This window comes from Musa acuminata, chromosome BXJ2-10 (assembly GCF_036884655.1).
Source record: "Musa acuminata AAA Group cultivar baxijiao chromosome BXJ2-10, Cavendish_Baxijiao_AAA, whole genome shotgun sequence".
NCBI lineage: Eukaryota > Viridiplantae > Streptophyta > Magnoliopsida > Zingiberales > Musaceae > Musa > Musa acuminata.
In genome coordinates this window covers 19,261,998-19,277,336 of record NC_088347.1, presented here as the reverse complement: position 1 = coordinate 19,277,336, position 15,339 = coordinate 19,261,998, and positions in this window count along the sequence as shown.

The following is a 15,339-nucleotide window of genomic DNA, read 5'->3' as shown; positions in this document are numbered from 1 at the left end:
CATACATAGTGATGTTTGTGGTCTCATGTCAACTCATGTCATAAGTGGTTACTCTTACTTTATTACTTTTATTGATGATTACTTAAGGTATGGACATGTGTACTTAATGAAATACAAGTCCGAGGCCTTCGAGAAATTCAGGGAGTATAAGAATGAAGTGGAGAATCAGATTAGAAAGAGTATCAAGACTTTTTGATCAGATCGAGGAGGTGAGTACTTGAGTACAAAGTTCACTCAGTTCCTCAAGAACCATGGGATTATGTCCTAGTGGACACCTCCTTACACACCTTAGCTCATTGACGTATTTGAAAGGAGGAATCATATATTGTTAGACATGGTACGGTCCATGATAAGTTTCGTCGACCTTCCCGTCTCATTCTAGGGATACGCCATAGAGATCGTAGCTTACCTTCTAAACAGAATTCCAACTAAATCGGTGGTGTCTACTCTATATGAGATATAGAAAGAGAAGAAGCTCGATCTTAAGGTTGTTAAGATTTGGGGCAGCCCTATCCACATCAAAAGACACAACCTCGACAAATTAGAATCCAAGACGGAACTGTGCATATTCGTGGGATACCCCAAAGAAACTAATAGATATTATTTATATCACCCTGAAGACCAAAAGGTCTTTGTAGCCAAGAGAGTAGTATTCCTTGAGAAGGAATACATTTTTGGTGGAGACAATAGGAGCGTGATAGAGTTGAGCAAGGTTAGAGAACCGAGTTCAAGCACCATTCCACAACCTGAGTTTGTTTAGGTACCTAGCACACAAGTTTCAACTTTACATAGGTTCGACAGAGTATCCCATCATCTTAAGAGATATGTGGGACATATTAGAGGAGAGAATATTATGGATATTGATCCTCAGACCTACGAGGAGGCTATTACGAGTATAGATTCCAGGAAGTGACAAGAAGCCATAAATTCTGAGATGGATTTCATATACTCCTCTAAGGTTTGGAACCTAGTTGATGCACCCTAGGGTATTGTACCCATTGGTTGCAAGTGGATTTTCAAGAAGAAGATCGGAGTATATAGAAAGGTAGAGACCTATAAAGTAAGGCTAGTAGCTAAGGGATATCGTCAAAGGCAAGGTGTTGACTATGATGAAACATTCTCACTTGTAGCCATGCTAAAATTCATCTGAATTCTATTAGCTATTACAACACACTATGATTATGAGATTTGACAGATGTATGTGAAAACCATGTTCCTCAATGGAAACCTTGAGGAGGAGGTATATATGATACAGCCTGAGGGATTGGTCCATCTATGGATAGTCTAGAGAAAGTGTGCATGTTGCTTAGGTCCATCTATAGACTAAACCAAGCTTCTCGAAGTTGGAACATGAGATTTGATGATGCGATCAGATCTTATGACTTCGTTAAGAACGAAGATGAGCCTTATGTATATAGAAAGGTAAGTGGGAACGCTATCACCTTCTTGGTGTTGTATGTGAATGACATCCTGATCATTGAAAATGATGTAAGAATGCTCTCCATAGTAAAGGCTTGGCTATCTAGACACTTCTCTATGAAAGACTTAGGAGAATCATCCTACATATTAAGGATTCAGGCCTATAGAGATAGATCTAAGAGGATGTTTGGCTCGTCATAGTTTAGGTACACAGATACCATTGTCAAAAGGTTTAGCATGAAAAATTTCAAGAGAGGTCTCATACCGATGAGATATGGGATATCACTTTCTAGGAGTATATCCCCAAAAACTCCTGAAGAAAGGGCAAACATGGATATGCTATCCTATGCCTTAGTGATAGGGTCTATCATGTATGCTATGATATGTACCAGGCTTGATATAGCGCATGTTCTAAGTGTCACGAGCAGGTATCAAGCGGATCCTTGCTTGGAGCATTGAAAAGCAGTAAAGTATATCCTTAGGTACTTGAGAAGGACTAAGGATCTTTTACTTATATATAGAGGTAGTAGCCTTAGGGTTAAGGGCTACACGGACTCGAACTTCCAGTCTGATGTTGATGATAGCAAGTTTAATTCAGGATATGTGTTCACATTGTTGCGGTAGAGGCAACAAAGGAGGGAGTCTGGATGAAGATATTCATCATAGGTTTTGGGAGTCGTGCCGAGTAACAAGAAGCTGATTCCCTTATATTACGACAACTACAGGGCGACTGCTCAAATGAGGGAACTTGGGTCTCATCAAAAGTATTCTGATGAGGTTATAGCTTATTAGAGAGATCGTAGCCTGAGGAGATGTAGTAGTGGAAATAGTTCTATCCGAAAATAACATCACAAATCCACTAACAAAGTTGTTCTATCATATTGTCTTTGAGCGTCATAGGGGTATAATGGGATTAGGCACATAAGTTATTTGTTTTAGGTCAAGTGGGAGATTATCAGTCATAGGTGCCCTACAAACCAATCACATGAGAGATGACACGTGTGACATGATATGCATTATTTTTGCTTATTATATTTTAGAATTTTATCACTTTATATTGCTTGTCCATAGATCTATGTAATGAAAATTAGATCATGATGAAATCACGATAATGAGACCAATTCACCTTTAAACATTGACCCTAAATAATCCTGATCATAGGTTATTCGAAAGGGACATTAAGATAACCGGACAAACTGGTGTGCTGTATATCCATCCATATGATGAAGACAGTTGGCCTTATAGCTACTTGTGTGGGGACATTAAGGATATAGTGTAGGTGCTCGTTGGAGAATGAGTTCACTAATTGATCCACTCACGGAATACTGGATAGTTGATGATGTCTTATTATCAAACAGTTATTCTGTAGTCTCAATAGTATATCTGGTTCTTGTTAGGATCGAGAGCACTAAGAGGGGGGGGGGGGGGGGGGGGGGGGGGGGGGGGGGGGTGAATTAGTGCAGCGGAAATCTTTAAGCGATTAAAAACGAAAGCTGCGTTCGTTCAATAAAAGCGACTTCGATGTAAAAGCCGATTCTAAGATAACTTAAGATTAAGCGCAGTTTACGTCTAAACGCAGTTTGCGTCTAAACGCAATTTACGTCTAAACGCAGTTTGCGTCTAATCGTAGTTTGCGTCTAAACGCAGTTTGCCTCTAAACTCAGTTTACGTCTAAACTCAATTTACGTCTAAACTTCGTTTACATCTAAACGCAGTTTGCGTCTAAACGCAGTTTTACGTCTAAACGCAGTTTACGTCTAAACGCAGTTTTACGTCTAAACGTAGTTTTATGTCTAAACGCAGTTTTGCGTCTAAACGTAGTTTTACGTCTAAACGCAGTTTTGCGTCTAAACGTAGTTTTACGTCTAAACGCAGATTCTGAACTTTGAAAAGCGTTTTATGAATGCGCAGAAAGCAGTTTGCAGTTATGAATGGAATCAACAGGTAAACGTAAACTGCAATGTAATGATCGTACGTAAAACGTCGATTTACGTCTAAACGCAGATTCGGAAAGATCTGAACTTAGAAGCTTGTTTGTAAAAGCACAGAAGACAGTTTGCAGTTATAAATAGAATCAGAACGTAAGCGTAAACTGCAATGTAAAGATCGTACGAAAACACCGATTTACGTCTGAATGCAGATTCGGAAAGATCAGAACTTATAGACTCGTTCGTAAAAGCGCAGAGGGCAGTAGCTATGTAGGAGATTTGCAGTAATGATAAAGTGCTCAAAGTAAAAGCAAACCAGAGATTTAGAGTGGTTCGGTCAGTCTTGACCTACTCCACTTTTGGCTTCCTCCACCGACGAGGTCACCGACGTCAACTAGAGGCCTTCCTTCAATAGGCGAAGGCCAACTGCCCTTTTACAGTTTCTTCTCCTTTTGACAGGCTCAGGAGACAACCCTTACAGATCCTTTCTCTCCTCTCTTTACAACTCAAGACTTGAAGAACAGAAAGAGGAGAACTTTTGGACTTTACACAAATTTTGAGCTATTAGAATCACAGAAAAGATCAAGAATTCGGTGTGGATCTGTTTTCTTTCTGTGCTGAATGGGTGGGGTGTTTATAGGCCCCAACCCAGTTCAAATTTGGAGCTCAAAATGATCAAATCTTGGAATTCCGGGATCAGGCGGTTGCACCTCCTGACTAGAGAGGTTGCACCGCTTGGCAGAGCTCGAAGACTGAGCCTCTGGGCGGTGCCACCTCTGTCAGAGGCGGTTGCACCTCTCTGCCAGAGCTCGAAGACTGAGCTCAGGCGGTTGCACCGCCTGACTGGAGAGGTTGCACCGCTTGGCAGGGCTCGAAACTTGAGCTCTGGCGGTGCTACCTCTTGACAGAGGAGGTTGCACCGCCCAGTTTCGCTCGAAGACTGAGCCCTGGGCGGTTGCACCTCTTGGCTGGGGCGGTTGCACCGCCCAGTCTCGCTGGAAGACATAGCCTGGGCGGTGCTACCTCCAACCCTGGCGGTGCCACCTCTTTCACTATTCCAGCTCACTTGGTTTGGCTCCAAACTTGGTCCAAACCAGTCCGAACTTGGGCCTAATTGGCCCCTACTTGAGTTATAGGATTAACACCTAATCCTAACCCTAATTAATGTGCTAACTATGAATTTAAAGACATTTTCTAAGCTATTACAAAGTCTGCAAGTCAAGACTTCTTCTGGCGAGCTTCCGGCAAACTTCCGGCGGTCATCCGATGAACTCTCGGAAACCATTCTGCGGACTCCCGGCAAGCTCCTAGACTTCACGATTTGATCTTAGCGAGTTTCAACGAGCTTCATCGGCAAGCTCCGATCTTTCTCGGCGAGCTCCGCGAACTTCCAACGAACCTTCCGGCGAGCTTCCGAAAAACCCTTCGGCAAGCTCCCAACTCATTCTCGGCTAGTTCCGGTAGCATTCTCGACGAACCTTCAGACTTCCGTCGAACTCTCGAACTCGCAACAAATCCTTCGCGCATGACTCCAACACTTTGTTTCACTTTATGTCTTCATTGTTATCATAGTTAATCCTGCACAACAAAACAAAACTTCGATCGAGACAATTAATCCTAAGCAATTAACCAAGTTGTCCGACATGTCATTGGTCCCTCGACGCTTCGTTCGATTCTTCGACGCATCGTCCTCTTCTGCAGCCTATTGCCCAATCGGCCAGTTGACTCCGCAACTCCGATATCCTTGGCACAATACCCGCTCTTCTTGGCCCGATACCCGATTCCACGGCCCGAAGCCTTCTGTCAATACGTTGACCGATCCACCGGCCCGACGTCCAATCTTCTGACATGTTCCTTCGGCACAACATGATTTTCCTGCTTTAATTGTCTCATCCTGATCGAAGCATCCTGCGTCACTCAAAACGCAGATTAAATCATAAACATATATCAAGTAGTTTCATCATCAAAATACGAGATTCAACAATCTCCCCCTTTTTGATGATGACAACCACTTGATGACGGAGTTAAACTTAACTCCCAGAGTTTAAATAAACTCCCCCTATCAATATGCCATATTGATAGAACCTTGAATTCAAACTGAATTCAAGTCATTGCAATATTCATCATGAATACTTGCAACACGTCAACATGAACATATGCATAAACTTATGCATCACATGTCATGTCATCAACATACTTCTCCCCCTTTGTCATCAACAAAAAGGAGAAGTATCACAATTAATCGTTTGTGTGTGATATTGGTTCAACTCATTGCATAAAAATCATAATATCAAGTTTTATCATCATGCAATCTTGTAGCTAGAAGATTTAGCAAGTGTTACATCATGCTTAGAACATTCATGCTATCAAGTTTTAGATATGCAAGTTTTATAGCATATAAGATAGCACTTTTGGTAATGTTCAAGATAGTAAGTTCTACATCATGCAAGCTAGCAAATTAGAGATGTTCAAGAAGGGCGCAAGTTAGCATTTTTGCCTCTTGAGATAGGCAAGATAGCACATTTGCTTCTTTTGAGATAGCAACTTTTTGCTTCTCTTTAGACCAACAAGCTAGCAATTTTTACGATATACAAGTTTCACAATATATAAGCTAGCAAAAATTTCGAAAGCAAATGCAAGATAGCTTTCTTGTGTAAGCTCATGATTCTTGCTTCCTATTGCAATGTGCAAATTGTAAGTTTTGCTTCTTGAGATATTCAAGATAGTGATGTTCAAGAAGACAATTTTTCTTCTTGAAATAAGCAAGTTAGCAATCTTTGCTACTTAAAATAGGCAAGCTAGCAATCAAGTTTTTGCATCTTCTTGACTTGTACAAGCTAGCTATCTCCCCCTTTGTCATTGTAAAAAAGAAAGAGAGAATACAGTTTTGTAGTTCTCTTTTCCTTTTACAACGATTTCAAAATCATGACAAATGATGAATAATCAAGTTATGAATGTCAAGACAATTTTTCATCATGAATATTTTATCATTGCATGCATCATTATCATAAATTGAAGTATTACATGCATGATATCATATCACCATTCATAATTACATTAATGTTTCAATATAACAATTTCTTCTCAAAATGTGTAACTCGGCACTCATAGCATTTTAAATCATGATTTACATTATATGTAATGCATCACATCATAATTAGAAAGCACAAGTATTGCATGCATAATTGCACATCATAAATGTTTCATATCACGATGGTATCAATTTTGTCAAATTATATCCTACCATGCATGATCAAAACTTCTCCCCATTTTATCATTGAAAACAAGAAGAAAGTAGGGGGAAGAGCATAAAAGTGTTAAATATTTCAATCATTTCAAGGCATTTACATCATAGATCAAGTCATGATTCGTGATTCATCATAAAGCAAGTTAGTTTTCAATCATCACATAAGGCTTTTAAGGAATTTTTGAAACATAGGAGAATGATTAATTTAAGCATACAATGTTTCAATCCATGAATACCACAAGATATTATTTGTGACTTCAATTTTGCAAGATCAAGATTATGATTTAGATAAAACTTATTCAAATCAAATCATTAACTTGAAATTCATAATCAAGTCATTAAAATTAATTTCGAGATTCACAAAATATCATGAAATCATTAATCTCGATCAGATGGGAAAAGCATTTTTTAAGAGATTCTTTTTCATCTAAGCATGCCTTAGTATTTATATGCCAAATTAAGATAAGCATGAAAGTTCAAGACATAAGGCAAATAAATCTTGTATTATGAAATATATGATATCAAGGCTCATGATTCATTCGAAAAGATATAGTATAAAGAGCAACTTGAAACATTCTTATCAAGATCACATTTTAAAATATTCCAAGTTTCAAGATATCAATATGACACTTCATTGAATTGCATTTCATTTGAAGAACTCCTTTTTGATAAATGTAGGGAGCATAATGAAGGATCTTGATTTATAAAGAGCTTCATGTTATAATTACCAAGATCATGATTTTAATAATTATTCTCTTGAGCAAAGAATCACAAAAGCACTTTATTTTTGCATAAGAAATCTCATTGTATTATGATTTATAAATTCTTTTTCTGCACATGAATCATAGGAGATATGAATGTGAAACAAATCTTTGCAAGCAAAAACACTATCATTCATATTTCAAGATGGAATTTATAAGCAGGAATCATTTCATCAAATCCATTTTAGAAAAATATTTTTCATAAGTGTATGAGAAAATCTGATTGTTAGGATACCAATTGTTAAGTGAATCCGAAAATGAAATTAACACTTTCATATATTCAGACATGATTTTTGCTATAGATGTTGAAATTAAATCAAGAAGATCAAACAAGCTCGTGATCATGGATAACTTAAAATCTCATGCATAAAATTGTTAATAACCATTTAATATTACATCTTTATGCATTACTTTAAATCAAACGTGATTTCATTCAACAATGTTAATCAAACATGATACACATTATTACTTCTTAACCATGATCAAAATCATTTGTTTGTTTATCATGCAATATTATCATTTTCCAAATTATCAGCATGATCATAATTTTTGTATTTTTATTTTTAAACATGTAATTTTCAAGAAAATTAATTCTAAACTAAAAAAGAAAATATATTATGAAAGCATCAAGTAATTTTAAAATAAACCAAAGGCATTTTAATTACCTCAATGTCGTAGGCTGGTAAGGCGTAGTTTGCCGCCTCACTTTTGTTGACTTTCTCGTCTTCAGAGGAGCTCGATTCATCCCAATTTTTGTTCTTCTTCTTGCGTTTAAAACAAGTAGTTCCATTCTTTTTGCTTTTTAATTTTCGTTTTATTTGTAGTTTAAGTTCATCATCACTTGAGCTTACGCTCGAGTGGTCTTCAAATGTTCTATGTCCCAAATCCTTCCTTTTCTTTGGAAGGTTGGTTTGTTCATCATTGTCCTCATCACTTGAGTCATCGCTCAAGTGGCATTCATTTGTCCAGAGTTTCAAATCCTTCCTGTTCTTTGGAAGGTGATTGTGTTCAACATATTCATCATGTGCATTGTGCACCATTTCATATGTCATCAATGAACCAATTAGTTCTTCAAGTGGTAAGTTGTTTAGATTTTTAGCTTCTTGTATTGCAGTTACTTTTGAATCCCACTTTTTAGAAAGAGAACGCAAAATCTTGTTTACGAGTTCAAAATTCGAAAAATATTTTCCAAGAGCTCTTAAACTATTGACGACATCCGTGAAACGGGTGTACATGTCGCCTATAGTCTCGCTTGGTTGCATTTGAAAAAACTCAAAATCATGCAATAAAAAGTTAACTTTCAAGTTTTTGACTCTACTAGTTCCCTCGTGCGTGATTTCAAGAATTCGCCAAATGTAAAGCCGTTTCACACGTAGAAATCCGATTGAACTCATTTTTGTCTAATGCGCAAAATAAGGCATTCATAGCCTTTGCGTTTAAAGAAAAATACTTCTTCTCCAAATCCGACCATTCGTTCATCGGTTTGGAGGGAAGTTGAAAACCATTTTCAATGATACTCCATAAGTCTAAATTCGTAGAAATCAAGAAAACTCTCATTCGAGTTTTCCAATAAGTGTAGTCCAATCCGTTAAACAACGGTGGACGAAAGACCGAAAAGCCCTCTTGAAGAGCCATTTCTCTCGGGTGTAAATCCGAAATGACAAATACCCCGCTCTGATACCAATTGTTAGGATCGAGAGCACTAAGAGGGGGGGGGGGGGGGGGGGTGAATTAGTGCAGCGGAAATCTTTAAGCGATTAAAAACAAAAGCTGCGTTCGTTCAATAAAAGCGACTTCGATGTAAAAGTAGATTCTAAGATAACTTAAGATTAAGCGCAGTTTACATCTAAACGCAGTTTGCGTCTAAACGCAGTTTACGTCTAAATGCAGTTTGCGTCTAAACGCAGTTTGCGTCTAAACTCAGTTTACGTCTAAACTCAATTTACGTCTAAACTCCGTTTACGTCTAAACGCAGTTTGCGTCTAAACGCAGTTTTACGTCTAAACGTAGTTTACGTCTAAACGCAGTTTTACGTCTAAACGTAGTTTTATGTCTAAACGCAATTTTGCGTCTAAACGCAGTTTTACGTCTAAACGTAGTTTTACGTCTAAACGCAGATTCTGAACTTTGAAAAGCGTTTTATGAATGCGCAGAAAGCAGTTTGCAGTTATGAATGGAATCAACAGGTAAACGTAAACTGCAATGTAATGATCGTACGTAAAACGTCGATTTACGTCTAAACGCAGATTCAGAAAGATCTGAACTTAGAAGCTTGTTTGTAAAAGCACAGAAGACAGTTTGCAGTTATAAATAGAATCAGAACGTAAGCGTAAACTGCAATGTAAAGATCGTACGAAAACATCGATTTACGTCTGAATGCAGATTCGGAAAGATCAAAACTTAGAGACTCGTTCGTAAAAGCGCAGAGGGCAGTAGCTATGTAGGAGGTTTGCAGTAATGATAAAGTGCTCAAAGTAAAAGCAAACCAGAGATTCAGAGTGGTTCGGTCAGTCTTGACCTACTCCACTTTTGGCTTCCTCCACCGACGAGGTCACCGACGTCAACTAGAGGCCTTCCTTCAATAGGCGAAGGCCAACTGCCCTTTTACAGTTTCTTCTCCTTTTGACAGGCTCAGGAGACAACCCTTACAGATCCTTTCTCTCCTCTCTTTACAACTCAAGACTTGAAGAACAGAAAGAGGAGAACTTTTGGACTTTACACAAATTTTGAGCTCTTAGAATCACAGAAAAGATCAAAAATTCGGTGTGGATCTGTGTTCTTTCTGTGCTGAATGGGTGGGGTATTTATAGGCCCCAACCCAGTTCAAATTTGGAGCTCAAAACGATCAAATCCCGGAATTCCGGGATCAGGCGGTTGCACCGCCTGACTAGAGAGGTTGCACCGCCTGGTAGAGCTTGAAGACTGAGCCTCTGGGCAGTGCCACCTCTGTCAGAGGCGGTTGCACCTCTCTGCCAGAGCTCGAAGACCGAGCTCAGGCGGTTGCACCGCTTGACTGGAGAGGTTGCACCGCCTAGCAGGGCTCGAAACTTGAGCTCTGGCGGTGCTACCTCTTGACAGAGGAGGTTGCACCGCCCAGTCTCGCTCGAAGACTGAGCCCTGGGCGGTTGCACCTCTTGGCTGGGGCGGTTGTACCGCCCAGTCTCGCTGGAAGACATAGCCTGGGCGGTGCTACCTCCAACCCTGGCGGTGCCACCTCTTTCACTATTCCAGCTCACTTGGTTTGGCTCCAAACTTGGTCCAAACCAGTCCGAACTTGGGCCTAATTGGCCCCTACTTGGGTCATAGGATTAACACCTAATCCTAACCCTAATTAACGTGCTAACTATGAATTTAAAGACATTTTCTAAGCTATTACAAAGTCCGCAAGTCAAGACTTCTTCTGGCGAGCTTCCGGCAAACTTCCGGCGGTCTTCCGATGAACTCTCGGAAACCATTCTGCGGACTCCCGGCAAGCTCCTAGACTTCACGATTTGATCTTAGCGAGTTTCAACGAGCTTCGTCGGCAAGCTCCGATCTTTCTCGGCGAGCTCCGCGAACTTCCAACGAACCTTCTGGCGAGCTTCCGAAAAACCCTTCGGCAAGCTCCCAACTCATTCTCGGCTAGTTCCGGTAGCATTCCCGACGAACCTTCGGACTTCCGTCGAACTCTCGAACTCGCAACAAATCCTTCGCGCATGACTCCGACACTTTGTTTCGCTTTATGTCTTCATTGTTATCATAGTTAATCCTGCACAACAAAACAAAACTTCGATCGAGACAATTAATCCTAAGCAATTAACCAAGTTGTCCGACATGTCATTGGTCCCTTGACGCTTCGTCCGATTCTTCGGCGCATCGTCCTCTTCTGCAGCCTATTGCCCAATCGGCCAGTTGACTCCGCAACTCCGATATCCTTGGCACAATACTCGCTCTTCTTGGCCCGATGCCCGATTCCACGGCCCGAAGCCTTCTGTCGATACGTTGACCGATCCACCGGCCCGACGTCCAATCTTCTGACATGTTCCTTCGGCACAACATGATTTTCCTGCTTTAATTGTCTCATCCTGATCGAAGCATCCTGCATCACTCAAAACGCAGATTAAATCATAAACATATATCAAGTAGTTTCATCATCAAAATACGAGATTCAACAGTTCTTAGATTTGAGACACAAAGGATGTCTTATATGAGTACTCCACTTTTTGATAATAGTCTTATTTGTTTGGAAGTTCCAAATCTAGTACAGCCGGTTATTGAGAGTGACAACCAACCTTACGAGGGCTATTGAATATCGATAGAGGATCATCCGCTCTCGATATCATGAGAGGATATCCTGCGTATTCTTGCTCAGACAAATCATTGGCCAAGGTCATTCGGATTGAGAGAGAAAGAGTTCTCTAAGAGAATCCGATTAGAGCGAGACTCGAGGAGAAACTATACGGGCCTAACAGCACCATGCCCGATATATAGTCTATGGAATATTAGATGGTTGAGGGACTATGATACATGGTAACTAAGGACAGATAGGTTCAAAGGATTGGATTCCCCTGTATCGTTTGGGGACTGCGGCGTAGTGGCCTAGTATGTCTGCAGTCGATGAGTTAAGTGAATTATTATGGAGATAATAATTCACCAAGCCAAAAGGAGTCCTGATAGGTATGACTCATGAACAACTCGATATTGGGCCTAGAGGGTCACATATGTTGAATCTCGTATTTTGATGATGAAATCACTTGATATATGTTTATGTTTTAATCTGCATTTTGAGTGACGTAGGATGCTTCAATCAGGATGAGAGAATTAAAGCAGGAAAATCATGTTGTGCCGGAGGAACATGTTAGAAGATTAGACGTCGGGCCGGTGGATCGGTCGACGTATCGACAGAAGGCTTTGGGCCGTGGACTCGGGCATCGGGTCAAGAAGAGCGGGTATTGTGCCAAGGATATCGGAGTTGTGGATTTAACTAGCCGATTGGGCAATAGGCCACAGGAGAGGACGATGCGCCAAAGAATCGGACGAAGCGTCGAAGGACCAATGACATGCCGGACAACTTGGTTAATTACTTAGGATTAATTGTCTCGATTGAAGTTTTGTTTTACATATGCAGGATTAACTATGATGGAAGTAAGACATGCAGCAGGAGTTTGTCGGATGTCCGCCGGAGCATCACCGAAGGTTCGTCGGATGTTCGCCGGAAGAAGCGATTGACGCACCTGAGCAAGTTGTAGTAAATGTCCTAAGAAATATCGTAGTTAGCATGTAGATTAAGTTAGGAATGGGAGGTGATCCCATTAACTTAATCTGGGGGCAATTGGGCCCTTGACAGACCCAAATTGGGCCAAATAGATCAACCCATTCGGACCAGAATTCTTGCTAGGCGGTGGCACCGCTAGGGTCGACGGTGGCATCGCCCAGGAGAGGGTCTCCCAGCGAGACTAGGTGATGCAACCGCCCTAGGCAGGCGGTGGCACCGCCCAGAGGCTCAGTCTCCGAGCTGCTAGGCGGTTGTACCGCCCCAGTCAGGCGGTGGTACCACCAGGACCTCGGAAATCCAGGAAAAGATATTTTTGAGCTCCAAATTCAAACTATTTTGGGGCCTATATATACTCCACCCTTTCCTGCATGAAAGGGCACTAAAAATCCAATCTTACTCTGTGATTTTTAGAGCTCAAAAGTGTTGTAAAGGCTAGAAGTTCTCCTCCCTCTTTTTCCAAGTTTTGATCTTTCAAGAGAGGAGAGAAAAGTTTGTAAGGGTTGTCTCCTAAGCCCATCAAAAGGAGTGAAACTATAAAAGGGTGGTTGGCCTTCGCCTATTGAAGGAAGGCCTCTAATGGACGTCGATGACCTCGTTGGAGGAGGAAGCCGAAAGTGAATGTAGGTCACGTTTGACCGAACCACTCTAAATCTCGGTTTGCATTTACTTTGAGCATCTAATCTTTACTGCAAACCTCCTCAGTAGCTTACTGCCTTATGCTTATTTACGAACGTATTTCATAGTTAAGTATTTTCCGAATTGGCATTAAGATGAAAATCGGTTTTATCGTACGAACGTCATATGTCAGTTTGCGCTTACATTCTGATTTCTATCTTAACTGCAAATTGCCTTCCTTACTTTACTTCAAATATATTTCCGTAAGCTTTCAAAGTTATTATCTGCATGAAACGACTTTTACATCGGAATCAGATTTCAACGTACGAACACAGTTTTAATCATCGAAAGTTTTTCGCTGCACTAATTCACCGCCCCCACCCCCTCTTAGTGCTCTTGATCCTAACAATTGGTATTAGAGCCCGGTTTTTCTCATTTCAGATTTACACCCGAGAGAAATGGCTCTTCATGGCTTTCAAGATGGCTTATCGGTTGTTCGTCCATCGTTGTTTAATGGATTGGACTACACTTATTGAAAAACTCGAATGAGAGTTTTCTTGATTTCTATGAATTTGGATTTATGGAATATTGTTAAAAACGGTTTTCAACTTCCCTCTAAACCGATGAACGAATGGTCGGATTTGGAGAAGAAGTATTTTTCTTTAAATGCAAAGGCCATGAATGCCTTATTTTATGCTTTGGACAAAAATGAGTTCAATCAGATTTCTACATGCGAAACGACTTTTGATATTTGGTGAACACTTGAAATCACACACGAGGGAACTAGTAGAGTCAAAGACTCGAAAGTTAATATTTTATTGCATGATTTTGAGCTTTTTCGAATGCAACCAAGCGAGACTATAGGCGACATGTACACCTGTTTCACGGATGTCGTCAATAATCTAAGAGTTCTTAGTAAATCTTTTTCGAATTTTGATCTCGTAAGCAAGATCTTAAGATCCCTTCCAAAAAGGTGGGATCGTAAAATAATCGCAATACAAGAAACAAAAGATTTAAATATTTTTCTACTTGAAGAACTAATTGGTTCGTTGATGACATATGAAATGGTGCATAATGCACATGATGAACATGATGAACAAAATCACCTTCCAAAGAATAGGAAGGATTTGGAACTCCGGACAAATGAATACTACTTGAGCGATGACTCAAGTGATGAGGACAATGATGAATTTGAACTTCGAACACTAAATCTTAATAAGTTTATTAAACAAAAATCTAAAATAAACAATGAACTTGAATGGAGGAAGAGGCCAAAGAAGAGGAAGGCAACCAAGGATAAATAAAAAAACTTCCAAAGGTGAAACGACGAATTGGGTTTTGACGAGCTTCGACTACAAGATAAGTAACTCAACTCACCTGAATTATTTTGAAATTACTTAAAGTCTTTCATGAGTGCTTAATTTAGATAGTAGGAATAGGAAATAAAAAATTGTTTTTTAAAAATTATATCATGTTTTTCTTTTTAGCATCTTTGAAAAATTAAAATTTTGATCATGAAAAGTATATTGCTAAGGTTTCATGCATGATATGTTTTGAAATGTTGAATGATGTATACAACATTAGGGATGATAATTATATGATATGTGATAATGCTTAGGATTAATCCATGCATGTGTATCTTGATGATTTTACACTATTACATACCTTAATAACATGTTGGAAATTATGTATTTTGGATACAAAAATTTTCATGATCATGAGCATGTTTTATCTTTATGATTGAATTTGAAAATCTATAGTAAAACCATGTCCGAATGCATGAAAGTGTTAAATTTTATTTTCGGATTTTCTTGATCCTAACAATTCATTTTTTAGAATCTATTGATCTTGATGACGAAATTCATTTTTCGATCCTAAATGTCGATGCATGTTTTTATTTAACATAAATAAAAAAGCATGCTAACATGAAATCAATCACTTAAAATGAAATACTTAAAAAAAAGGAAAATATATTATCAATGAAATCATGAATCTACCTATGTTATGAATTTTGTGAACCATAAAAGTGATTTTGATGATTTGAATTTGAAATGAGTTTTATCAAAATCATGATATTGATTTCTTGGAATAACATGAGATTACCTTTGATGATCA